Raw genomic sequence first — 13,234 nt, 5'->3', positions numbered from 1 at the left:
ACGGAAACAGAGTATTCCTGTTTCACTCTACAACTTTATTTCATACTTTTGATCACCGCAATAAGTTCACATATTTGTCTGTTCTCCTCCAGGAAGAATAAGCCTTACAAGAACTGTAACAAGCACTACATTGGAAAAACAGGCAGAAAACTAGCCACCTGGCTACATGAACAACAGCTATCCAGAAAAAAAGACAAGACCCACTATCACTAGTATCCTTACATACAGATGAGGAAGTACACCATTTTGCCTGGATCCAACTAGGACAAATCAAACAGAAACACGCACAAGAATTCCTAGAAGCAGAGCATTCCAACCTGAACTCTATCAAAAAACACATCGATTTTGATTCCACCTAACACTCTCTGAGGAAAAGAACCGGACATAAAATCACTGATTCTGGAAATTATATCACTGACTCAAGGAAACCTAATACACATAAATAGCAAGTGGGACATAATAACAGCCCTTTAACAGAGTCTCACTGATAATGTTCCCGAGTACAGTGATGAACCATCTGAAAATGAACTCTCCAGTTCAGCGAGCAAACTGACATCCAGAAGAAGCGCAATTTCTCTCATCCTCCCTTTAACTAAATCATTCATTCCAGTTATCATTCCCATTATTTTAAGGTTATTTGTATTCTTCTGCAAAGTAATTTGGTGTCTGTCTGTCTGTCTGTCTGTCTTCTGAATGTGTGTGCGTTTTTTTCGGGAGGGTGGGTACGAGAGAGAGAGAGGACGAGAGAGACAGACGGAGAGAGAGGCAGAGACAGAGAGAGAAAACAATCCTTTCTAATCTCTGGATTACTCCCCGTGCCATGTGGAAAGAGGGATGGATGAGGAAGGCAGCTTAACACGTTGTTAACAAGCTCGTTCAAGGGTGGGGATTTCAGATTGTTGGATCATTGCGATCTCTTCCAAGACAGGCGAGGACCTGTACAGAGAATACACGTTGTATCTTAAGTGGACGAGCACCAACATCCTTGTCAGGAGGTGTGCGAGTGCAAGTCAGATGGATTTGAATAAACCAGGAGAGTGAGAACCAAAGTATTAGATCAGGAACTGAGCAGAAGGTCGAGTTGAATAGGACATCAGGCACGGCCAGTCTAATGACCATGCCGAGAGAAGGAATCAAATCAGTCCAGAATGTGAGTTGGGAGTTGGAATAAATTATAGAGTTTAGGCGCAAGTTTTCAGGGATTAATAAATAAGTATGGAAAGTTTGGGGTATGTGAGGGAGTGATGTGTGTGAGAGCAGAGAGACAGTGCACAAGAAAATGATAAAGTGGAAAGAGGGTGGGTTGGGGAATTCTGTGAGAAACAACTGGCAGAAAAAAAACACAGGAAAACTGGCTGTTTGTCAAAGTGAATACCTGGTAAATAATTTATTATGCTTCAGCGAAATAACATCCTTATTGCTAGAGGTGTTTATTATAATGGAGGAACAGCTGTGTTCAAATTATGGCTGTAACTATAATAATGGTGACAAACAGCTAGAATAGTGTCAGTGCTGTTTTTGGCCAATGCTTGCACAGAGCATGTGAATTACCCTGGATGTTCCCAGAGATGGCTGGGCTGACTTTGGTTGAGTAAGTGCTGAAGCTGCATGAGATGCTGTTGCTTTGTAATACAGAAACTTACTGAGTACCATCAAAGGAACAAAGCAGCAAATGCCATTGCTTATTGTTTCAGAATATACCAGAGTGTTCATGGCTGCCACTGCAAAGAATCATGCAATGAAAAAAAGGCTCATCACGCCTGTGCCAGCAAGTGCACATCCAAAGGCTTTTTAAACGTTTGTGAGGTTACCTGCGTCAACCACCTTCCTAGACAACGCATTCCAGATTCAGTCTACCCTCTCATTCCGAAACACATTCCACAAATTCTCTCTCAAACCCCTCCCTTTCTCTTTAAAAGTGAGTTCCTTTGTTTTTGATCCTTTGCCGAAGGAGAACAGCTGTTGGCTTTTCATCCTCTCCATACCCCTTATGCTCTTGTACGTCTGTACCAGATTCCCTCCTCAACCTTCCCTGCTGCAAGAAAAAGCAAGCAAATTTAGTTCTCCTCTTTCATATTCACTTTTGAGTACTTACTTGTCTTGTTATTTCTGACTTGCATCTTCCCAATTTATCAGAGTTAAAGTTCATCAGGCCATTGATCTGGCTCTCTGAATAATTTGTTTATATCCTCCTGTAGCCTTACACTTCCCTAATGACTGTGATCCACCCCGCCCATCTTTGTGTCATCTACAACATTGATCGTCATTTCACTGCTCCCCACCTCCACATTCTCACAATCGTCATTTCTGAATATCACAAACAAGCCGTAATTTCCTTCCTGTTCTCCAGATGTTATTCAGAGGATTATTTGACAATTCCAGTTTCTTGCTTTCTCCATTTTGGTGAATTTATGACTGATGTAATTCACACATTCTATGAGGGAGCCTCAAATAGCATTTTCGACACAGAGTTGAATTCACTTTTTACACTCCACCCCTCTGCATGTTTTATTTATAAACCTTGTAAATAAATTAGGATAAACTGGGTTTGGCATCTTGCGCTGGAACATTAGCATTTTGTGTGGCACTGTTCTTTGTAACATTCCCTGCAATAGCCAGAGCTGACGAAATGTTTCATCTGCAGGATGGACTTGGACTCATGCATTGTTTGTTTAATTCAACGGGTGTGATGGGGATAAATATTCAATTAAATTCTATATTATGGGCAACCTGCAGAAGGTCAAGCCATATTCTCATATCCACCTTGAATTGGAAGCAAATACATACTGGAAAATAATCAATAATATTGAAAAACCACAGTAGGGGAGAAAAAACAATGTCGTCTGCACTTGATGGAGATTTAGAAATATATAGTACCCGTACAACCTGAACAAGGACCAAGCGATAGAAGAGAGAGTACAAGAAATCCTTTCTTAATTTTGAATGAATTCCAGATCCCGATTTTCTTGAATAGTAATGGTTTCTCATCCAATCTCACCAGCCAGTCTTTTCTGCATATAAACCAACATTTTCAGTATTACCATCAGTTCTGACGAAGAGGCACTGGACCTGAAAGATTAACTCTGATTTCTCTGCACAGATGCTCCCAGGCCTACTAAGCAGTTGCAGCAACTTCTGTTTTGTTTCAACATTTTCATCGCAAGTTCTCACAATACAATACGTCATCGACATTTAGAGCCCTGTCAAACATAGGAACTTTGTAATTTCTCATTTAATGTGCATAACAAATTACTCAAGATTCAACTGAGATACCAACTTTGTTGTTATCATTCAGATCAGACACTTTGTCACAGTTCAGAAAGAAGAAAGAAATCAGAAGAGCTGGAGCGAAACTCAGTAGATCTGGCAACATCTGAGCAGATATGCAAAAAATTAACCTTTAATTCTAATAGGACTTTTCAGAACAGTGTCACAACATATGAAATATGTTAATTCTGTTACTCGCTGCACATACTTCCTCATCTTTTTCGTTTCTCCAGCAGTTTCTGTTTATATTTCATGTTTCCATTATCTCTATATTTCAAGTTTCTTGACAGGTCTACACATTGAACTTGGTAATATTTGGGCAATGTGGTCATTTCTCGTTCTATTACAGTTGGTATTCCTGTGACACCTGAATTACAACCGAAATCTGCTTCTTCTTTAAGATAGAAAGTAAAAACAATTCTGAACATCCTATAAATCTCAGGAGATCTATTTTTTTAAAATATATTTTAGAGGCAGCTAAACTTCATGAAATAATAGGGATAGATTATTGATAATGGAACATTCTGTGTCCTTCATTGAACAAGCTTGTTTCCCCACTCTACAAATGTTTTCAATGCATAACATAGAATTATTACAACAAAGGTGGTGAAAGCTTAGCCCATTGTCTCTTCCAGTTTGGAATGAGCGATATCTCTAATATTATTCTCCTGTATTGTCCCCATAGCCCTGCACATTTTATTATTAGTATCTGTTTTTAATTGTAAGCATCCTGCAAAATATAAAAATTGTGATCAACCTCAAACAAAAACAGACGTTGGAGGGAAAGCTCAGCAGGTCTGGCAGTAGCTATGAAGAGAAATCAATGTTAATGCTTCAGGTGTGGTGACCCTACTCAATCTGTATTCCCAATGATTAAATGGTGTGCATATAAAATATCAACTATCCTTGTTGTGAACTATATTTAATTCTATCTGACGTTAAGAGTGTTGATGACATGTGGAATATCATTGTACTCCTCATGCAGTCTCCACAGCCACTGCCCTCATTCCACCCTATCTCCCAGCCAAACCTGACTCATTAATTCAAAAGTCTTAATGACTTTTGGTTTGGGACTGAAGAGAAAAATAGTAAAAATTACTGCTTTATAGCAAATAAAACAGCATTAAAATGTTTGTCCATTTGTATAAATTAATTACTCAAGCATATTATGAATGGAAGGTCCAACATGTCTTTCTTAGACCAGGGAGAGGAACATTCAGAGAAGTCCATACTTCCTGTCTATGTGCAGAGCAACTGCACCCAGTGACAGTGTGTTGGCTGGCGTTTCTTTCCGTGGAGGAGAGATCAGCACAGTAACAACGTCCTGATTGTGTTTCTTTTTTGTGGAGCAGTGAAAATTTGGGGTAAGATGGTTAAACAATTGCAAACGTACAACCAAGCAGAATCATCTAGCCTGCGAAAAGAAAACATCCATCATTCTCACATACACTGACTTCACTAGAGCAATTAGTGATGGGAGATGTGACCAAGAGCCAGCGATGTCAGCATCCACTCCAGTCCAGTTATATTGTGAACTGAATGTGCTGTACTGAAAGCTAGAGCTGTTTGCTCAGTGACTGTGATTGATGTCAGTCTTCATGCATTGTAACTGTGTCACTGGAGGGTTTCCCTCTCCTATTGGTGAGGGACTTCACTCAGTGAGCTATCCCAGTGCAGGAGCAGATGCATCAGCTCCAACAGTAACCGCGATCAGCAGCTGCACAGACGTGGAGAGCACAGATCTGAATCTGAGAATAATGGACTGGATAATTAAACCAATTTTTCCTTGGGACTTTTAAAACTTTTTCTCTGTTGGCAATTTCTACTATATCGGATATTAGCGGTACTGATCATTATTTTGGGCGGGGTGGAGGGTGTGTTATTAACCTATTCTCGCTATTGTTGGTGTTTTCTACCTCTGTCCGTTCATTAATCTCATAAACAATTTTGAACTTCATTGCAATTGCTGTTGTCTATATTGGTCAAAGAAAGAAACTATTATCTTCAATTCAAATTGCAGTCTTCATTCATCTGAAGTACAGACCACTCCCTTACAAACATCTGAGAACAATACTTTGGGCAACCTCAAGATCCCTTTTGGCCCTGAATTGATTTATGTCTCGTGTTCTCTCTGTCACGATCCCTGTCCACGACCAGCTCATAATATCCCCAGTCTCCATCTCTGCATCAGTGCTGTGCCTGAACAAACCATTGTCTGCACGTTGGTAAAATTCAGACTTTATGTTTCAAGCTCTCTTCTGGCCACTTTTCCAGTTACAAGTATTTCAATCACAAAATTGTTCTTGTCTCGGACGTTACTTCATGATTAGGACGATGTGTCAGCGTAGGAACGTCGTTGGATGTAATTCAGGAGCAAAGCTTATTAAACGAAAGACATTGTTTCAAGCGATTTGTTTCATGTCCTACCACAGCTGATGGCAGAACTTCAATAAAAATGATGAGTTCGAATAAAGTGCATTTCACGAAAAACAACCATAAAACCCAGATTTGGTCTGAAAATCTTGCTGTTTCACTGATGACTTTAAAGAAATTTAATGTTACTACGTGGTCTGGGTTAAGTGTGACATCAGACCCATATCAATGTGCTTGATTTTATATTGGCTTGTGGAATGGCCTCACATTCAGGACAATTAGTGATGATTAACAAATGCTGCCCTGGCAGAGATGCCGACTTCCCATGGAATAACAAATCTGAATCTTAAACCAAATAAAAGAAGATGCTGGAGATCTGAAATTGCATAAGAAATGCAAAGCAAAGAACAGAAAGTGCTGGGAGCTTTCCTGCACTGAAAACAGTTGGAAAATAGTGTGAATAATGATGGGGACAGGGATGTCTGCTTTGAAAGGGAGGAGGAATGAGCTAAATCGATAGAGAACGAGAGAGATAGAAGAAAAAGAACAAACAAAGGGAATGATGATCAGCTGGGATGGAAATAAAATGTGAGATTCACCTCATTTATTTTCAACTTTTCCCATCTTCCTGAATACCATGCCCATGTCGGTACATGTATACCCCGCTTTTCAAACATTCGCTTTATGCCACTTCCCTTTCCAAAAAACCTCCATTACGTCCTGTTTTCGCTAACCAAAAGAAATCCGAAGAGGATTTTCACTTTTACCAAGAAAGATGATTTATTTTCCCACATAAATTAATGCCATTTCACTTTACACCATATCAGCTGATGAAAGGTTTTGTATGAACACTCAACTTTCAGATACTCAGGGAAACTATATATATCTAAGATCATGTTTAAAGTGATTTGATCACAACTGTCTGTCTTCCCTGAGTGTCGTCAGCTTCTTATATTTATTAATGGGATATAGGTAACGCTGGCTGGGCCAGCATTAATTCACTTATTTGATTGCCCTTGAGAAGACCTTGAGCCTCAATGGCACTTAGACAGAATGAGGCACACAAGGTGACAGCTGCACAGGAGGTGCGCAAAGCAAGAGCGACTTTTGCAAGATTAATATTATTTGAAAAGTTCGAGATTTCAATTCGCCAGTGTAATTACGGTGGGGAAGAAGGTGTTCCTGAGCATACTGCTCCATGTTTTCAAGCCTCTGTATCTCCTCCCTTTTGCAAGAGGTTGCAGGAGACCACTACCGGTTTTGGAGAGATATTTGATGTTGCCAGCCTTTCGCTGAGAATGAGAAGTATAAATGGATGGAAGGTTGTCCTCCATCATAGTCTGGGCTGTGCACACACCCGTCTGTAGTTTCTTATGTTCCTGGGAAGAGCTGTTACCATCACACTATTATGCATATGAATAGAATGCTTTCGGTTGCCATTGTGCAGAGCACTGGGAGAAGGCAGTTCCAAAACATTTAGATGTATCAATTGGTTGTTAAATGGAAGTCCAAGTTCTGATTGCTGTTTTGACAACAATTGAAATTTAACCAATAAATTTAAATTATGTTTAAGATACCAAAACACAAATGAGTTTATTTTATTGCCAACATCCAACCACAGAGCCATCACATGCTTCAAAAGAATAGAGAAGCCATCAACATCACAACGAGGGAGAACTGGATGGACACGCATAAGGAGAGAGAGAACACAGCGAGGGAAACAGAATGACAGTCAGTAAAACAGAGAAAGGAAACAAAATAAGAAACAAACAGTCACATGGACAGGGAAAAGGGGAGATAGTCAGTTCAGGGAAAGAAACAAAAGACAGAGAAAAGTAAAAGACAGGGAAATAGATCGTGTGAGAGAAATAGTGAGAGACAAAGCACACAGGGAGCTGGGGATGGGGTCACAGTGAGCTGGGGATAGGGTCACAGTGAGCTGGGGATAGGGTCACAGTGAGCTGGGGATGGGGTCACAGTGAGCTGGGGATAGGGTCACAGTGAGCTGGGGATAGGGTCACAGTGAGCTGGGGATAGGGTCACAGTGAGCTGGGGATGGGGTCACAGTGAGCTGGGGATGGGGTCACAGTGAGCTGGGGATGGGGTCACAGTGAGCTGGGGATGGGGTCACAGTGAGCTGGGGATGGGGTCACAGTGAGCTGGGGATGGGGTCACAGTGAGCTGGGGATGGGGTCACAGTGAGCTGGGGGTGGGGTCACAGTGAGCTGGGGATAGGGTCACAGTGAGCTGGGGATGGGGTCACAGTGAGATGGGGATGGGGTCACAGTGAGCTGGGGATGGGGTCACAGTGAGCTGGGGATGGGGTCACAGTGAGCTGGGGATGGGGTCACAGTGAGCTGGGGATGGGGTCACAGTGAGCTGGGGATAGGGTCACAGTGAGCTGGGGATGGGGTCACAGTGAGCTGGGGATGGGGTCACAGTGAGCTGGGGGTGGGGTCACAGTGAGCTGGGGTGGGGTCACAGTGAGCTGGGGATGGGGTCACAGTGAGCTGGGGATGGGGTCACAGTGAGCTGGGGATAGGGTCACAGTGAGCTGGGGGTGGGGTCACAGTGAGCTGGGGATGGGGTCACAGTGAGCTGGGGATGGGGTCACAGTGAGCTGGGGATAGGGTCACAGTGAGCTGGGGATAGGGTCACAGTGAGCTGGGGATGGGGTCACAGTGAGCTGGGGATGGGGTCACAGTGAGCTGGGGATGGGGTCACAGTGAGCTGGGGATAGGGTCACAGTGAGCTGGGGATGGGGTCACAGTGAGCTGGGGATGGGGTCACAGTGAGCTGGGGATGGGGTCACAGTGAGCTGGGGATGGGGACACAGTGAGCTGGGGATGGGGTCACAGTGAGCTGGGGATGGGGTCACAGTGAGCTGGGGGGGGTCACAGTGAGCTGGGGATGGGGACACAGTGAGCTGGGGATGGGGTCACAGTGAGCTGGGGATGGGGTCACAGTGAGCTGGGGATAGGGTCACAGTGAGCTGGGGATAGGGTCACAGTGAGCTGGGGATGGGGTCACAGTGAGCTGGGGATAGGGTCACAGTGAGCTGGGGATGGGGTCACAGTGAGCTGGGGATGGGGTCACAGTGAGCTGGGGATGGGGTCACAGTGAGCTGGGGGTGGGGCCACAGTGAGCTGGGGATGGGGTCACAGTGAGCTGGGGATAGGGTCACAGTGAGCTGGGGATGGGGTCACAGTGAGCTGGGGATAGGGTCACAGTGAGCTGGGGATGGGAATGGGAGGTGCTGGGGGTGAGGACCAGAGAGAGCTCGGAGTGAGCTGGGGGGAGGAAGATAAGCATTTACTTTGACCTATACCAAGGTGTACAGGCAGATCATAGTAAGCAAGGATGTGTAGAAAGATGGCTATAAAACATGTCTGAGAGGCAGAAAGGTTACGCTGCACAGTGCATGCGCGACGCGAGATCAACATGAACAAGATCAGGATTATCTGAGATTAGAGAGTACATTCATCAGTCTAATAACAGTCAGGAAGAAACTTTTAATGAACCAGCTGCTCAGTGTTTTCAAGCTTCCATATCTTTTACCCTGATGGAAGAGATTGTGGGATACCATTACTGGGGTGTGATGGGTCTTTGATAATGTTAGAACGAAACATTCCAGCACAGAAACAGGCCATTCGGTGGTCCAAGCCTGCACCGATCCAAATCCTCTATCTAAACCTGTCACCTATTTTCTAAGGATCTGTATCCATTTGCTCTCTTTCTATTCATGTATCGTTCCAGAAACATCTCAAATGGAACCACTGGTCATAGTTCACCATTTTGCGAAACTCCCTTCCCCTACTATTCTCTGCCTCCTGTTGCCCAGCCAGTTCTTTATCCACGTAGCTAGTGTACCATGTGACTACACTTTCTCCATAATCCGACCGTGGGGAAATATACCAAACGCCTTCCTGAAGTCCATGTACTTGACATCTACAGTCTCTCCCACATCAGAGCTAAAAATGTGTTGCTGGAAAAGCGCAGCAGGTCAGGCAGCATCCAAGGAACAGGAGAATCGACGTTTCGGGCATAAGCCCTTCTTCAGGAAGGGCACCTTCAGGGCTCATGCCCGAAACGTCGATTCTCCTGCTCCTTGGATGCTGCCTGACCTGCTGCGCCTTTCCAGCAGCACATTTTCAACTCTGATCTCCAGCATGAGCAGTCCTCACTTTCTCTCCCTCATCAATCAACTTTGTCACTTCCTCAAAGAATTCTATTGAGTTGGTAAGACATGACCTTCCCTGCATAATAACTTGTTGCCTATCACTGATAAGACTATTTTCATCCCAATGAGAGTAGATCCTATCCCTCAGTATCTTCTCTAGCAGGTTCCCTACCGCTGACTTCAGTCTCACCGGTCTATAATTGACTGGATTATCCGTACTACCTTTCTTAAACAAGGGGATTAACAATTGTCCACTCTTCCAAGACATCAGCCGCGTTCAAGGATATCTGTTAATGCCCCAGATATTTCCTGTCTCGCTTCCATCAGTAATCTGGGGTAGATGTTGGCAGCCTTTCTGTGGCAACGAGCCATGTAAATGGCATCGATGGTTGGGATGTTAGAGTCTGTGTTGGTCAGAGCTGTGCACCCAACCTTTTGTAGTTTCTCACGGTCCTGAGTAGAGCAGTTGCCATACCAGGCTGTTATGCACTGGGACAATACGCTCTCAATGGTGCATCTGTAGAAGTAGTACATGCTGAATTTCCTGAACCACCTGAGGAAGGAGAGGCATTGTTGAACCTTCCCGACCGTCGGACCGAGGTGAGAAGTTCAGGAAAGATTGTGAGTTATCATCACTCCGAGGGACTGGATGCTCTGCACTTCCTCAAACGGTTGATGTAGATGGGGTGTGTTCCCCTCCTTTCTTCATAAAGTCAGTGATCAGTCCTTTACGTTTACCGGATTAGAGAGACAGGTCATTATCAACAGATCATGCCACCAAGCTTTCTATCGCCTTTCCCGATTCTGACGCGTTGTTGTTTAATATCCGTACTGCTATAGTAATGTCATCAGCGAACTTGTAGCTGGCGTTGTTTGGAATTTGGAAACTCAGCCGTGGCTGTACAGGGAGTACGTAGGAGGCTGAGGACACAGCCGTGGCTGTACAGGGAGGACATTAGGGGGCTGAGGACATAGTCGTGGGTGCACATGGAGTAGAGTTGGTGGCTGAGGACAAAGCCATGGTTGCACAGGGAGGACATTAGGGGGCTGAGGAAACAGCCGTCGGTGGACAGGGAAACAGTCGGGAGCTGCAGAAACAACCGTGGGTGTACAGGGAGTATAGTGGTTGGCTGAGGGCACAGCCGTGGGTGTACAGGGAACACACTAAGGGGCTGAGGTCACAGCCGTGGGTGTAGCTGGAGTACTGTAGGGGGCTGAGCGCACAGACGTGGGTGTACATGGAATACAGTAAGGGGCTGAGGGCAGAGACATGGGTGTGCATGGAGGACAGTGGGGGGGGGGGTTAAGGACACAGCCGTGGGTGTACAGGGTGTACAGTAAGGTGCTGAGGGCACAGCCGTGGGTGTACAGGGAGTACACTAAGGGGCTGAGAACACAGCCGTGGCTGGATAGGGCATACAGTAAGGTGCTGAGGGCACAGCCGTGGGTGTACAGGGAGGACGGTAGTGGGCTGAGGGTACAGGCGTGGGTGTACAGAGAGTATTGGCGGGTGTTGAGAACACATCCTTCAGCAGCTTTCGTGTTGATTGTTATTGTGGAGGAGGTGATTTTCCCTATCTTCACGATTGTGGGTCAAAAGCCTGAGGAACCAGTTGCAGAGGATCGAACCGAGACCAAGGTCGTGGAATTTTGGGATTAGTCTGTAAGGGATCATGATTTTGATGGTGGAGCTTTAGTCAATGAGCAGGAGTCTGGTGTCGGTGTCCTTGTTGTCCAGATGTTCGAGGGATGCGTGCAGTATCGGGTATGGCATCTGTTGTGAACTTGTTACATCAGTCGGCACATTTTTGGGCAGCAGGTCAGGCTGGGAGACTGGAGTTAGTGTAGGTCATAACCAGCCTCTGAAAGCACTTCATCGTCTTTAGGGCACGTTCCATGTGCTTTCTGAATTACGAGGATGATGATGGCTTTCTTGAATCAGGTTGGGACTTCAGCTTCTTGAGGGAGAGGCTGAAGTTGTATGTGAATACCTCTGCTAGTTGGTACAAACAGGTTCTGAGTGCTCAGCCAGGAACACTCTCCAGGCCCATCACTTTCTTTGATTTGACTCACTGAAAGACCGACCTTGCCTGCAGCGCTGAAAACAGACACATGTACATGTGGGGCTTTCGCGGCTGGTGTCAGCCCTCAGTGACAGTCACGCAGTCATTTATGATCGACATCCCCTCCCCCTACCTCTCTCTGTCGTCTTCAACACACAATGACATTGGTTGGTGTGAGAACCACATAGGCATCATTGAGACAGATTGTCATGAATAGACTGGGATCATGCGCCATCAAGTTCTGCATCACCATAATGGGGTAAATTCATAATAAAATGGTGTGCAGGGTGTCAGTGCCAGTGGTGCAAGGAGTGAAGACTTTGCAGGTGTAATTCCAGTCAAGCCAGTGCTTAAACCTAAATGGAGTCAAGCATCATGAGCATTGTGCCTTTTCAATGGTGGACAGTCCTTAGGTAGTCAGAAAGTGCCATTTACATGAACCATCTGACCTGACGGAAGTTTTACGAGGTTTGCAGATGATACAATGATGATTGGATGGGCAGGTGATATTGAGGAAGTGGGGAGGCTGCAGAAAGACTTGGACAATTTAGGACACTAGGAAAATTGTGACGGTCATTGTCTGACATTTGTGTGACGCGAATGTTACTTGCCATTTGTCAGCTCATGTCTGGAGATTGTCCAGATCTTGTTGCATTTAGGCACGGACTGCTTCAGTATCTGTGCATTTGTTAATGGTGCTGAACATTGTGCAGTCATCATCGAATATCCACATTCTGACCATATGATGGAAAGAAGGTCATTGATGAAGCCACTGAAGATATTTGGACCTAGGTTTCATCCGGAGGGCCGCTGAAGATGTTACCTAGTCTGTAAATGAACATTCCAGTTCATGGAGCAAACCTACATCAACATTATCCTGAGGGACTACTGCAGAGATGTTCTGGAACTGAGATGACTAACCTCCAATAACAATTACCTGTTTTCCTATCTTTCATTTATGACTCCAATAACAAGTGTTGGCCCGTGATGCCCTGTTTGCTGGGGTTCCTTGATGCCGCATTTGAAAGAATGCAGCCTTGATGTCAAGGGCTGGAATTCAGTTCCTTTTCCTCTGTTTGAACCAAGACTGTGATTAGGTCAGGAGCTGAGTGTCTCTGGCAAAACCCAAAAGGGGCGTCACTGAGCAGGTTATTGCTGAGCAGGTTCTGCTTGATAACACGATTGATGACAACTTCCATCACTTTACTGATGATGGAGAGTACATTGATGAGGCGGTATTGGGACGGGTTGAATTTGTCCTGCGTGTTATGCACAGAACATACTTGAACAGTTTTTTTTCCCCATTGTCGGTTTGTAACTGTACTGGAACAGCTTGCCTAGGGAAGCGGGA

The sequence above is a fragment of the Chiloscyllium punctatum genome, chromosome 28 (assembly GCF_047496795.1).
Source record: "Chiloscyllium punctatum isolate Juve2018m chromosome 28, sChiPun1.3, whole genome shotgun sequence".
NCBI classification, from domain to species: domain Eukaryota; kingdom Metazoa; phylum Chordata; class Chondrichthyes; order Orectolobiformes; family Hemiscylliidae; genus Chiloscyllium; species Chiloscyllium punctatum.
Note: the sequence above shows the minus strand (reverse complement) of the source record.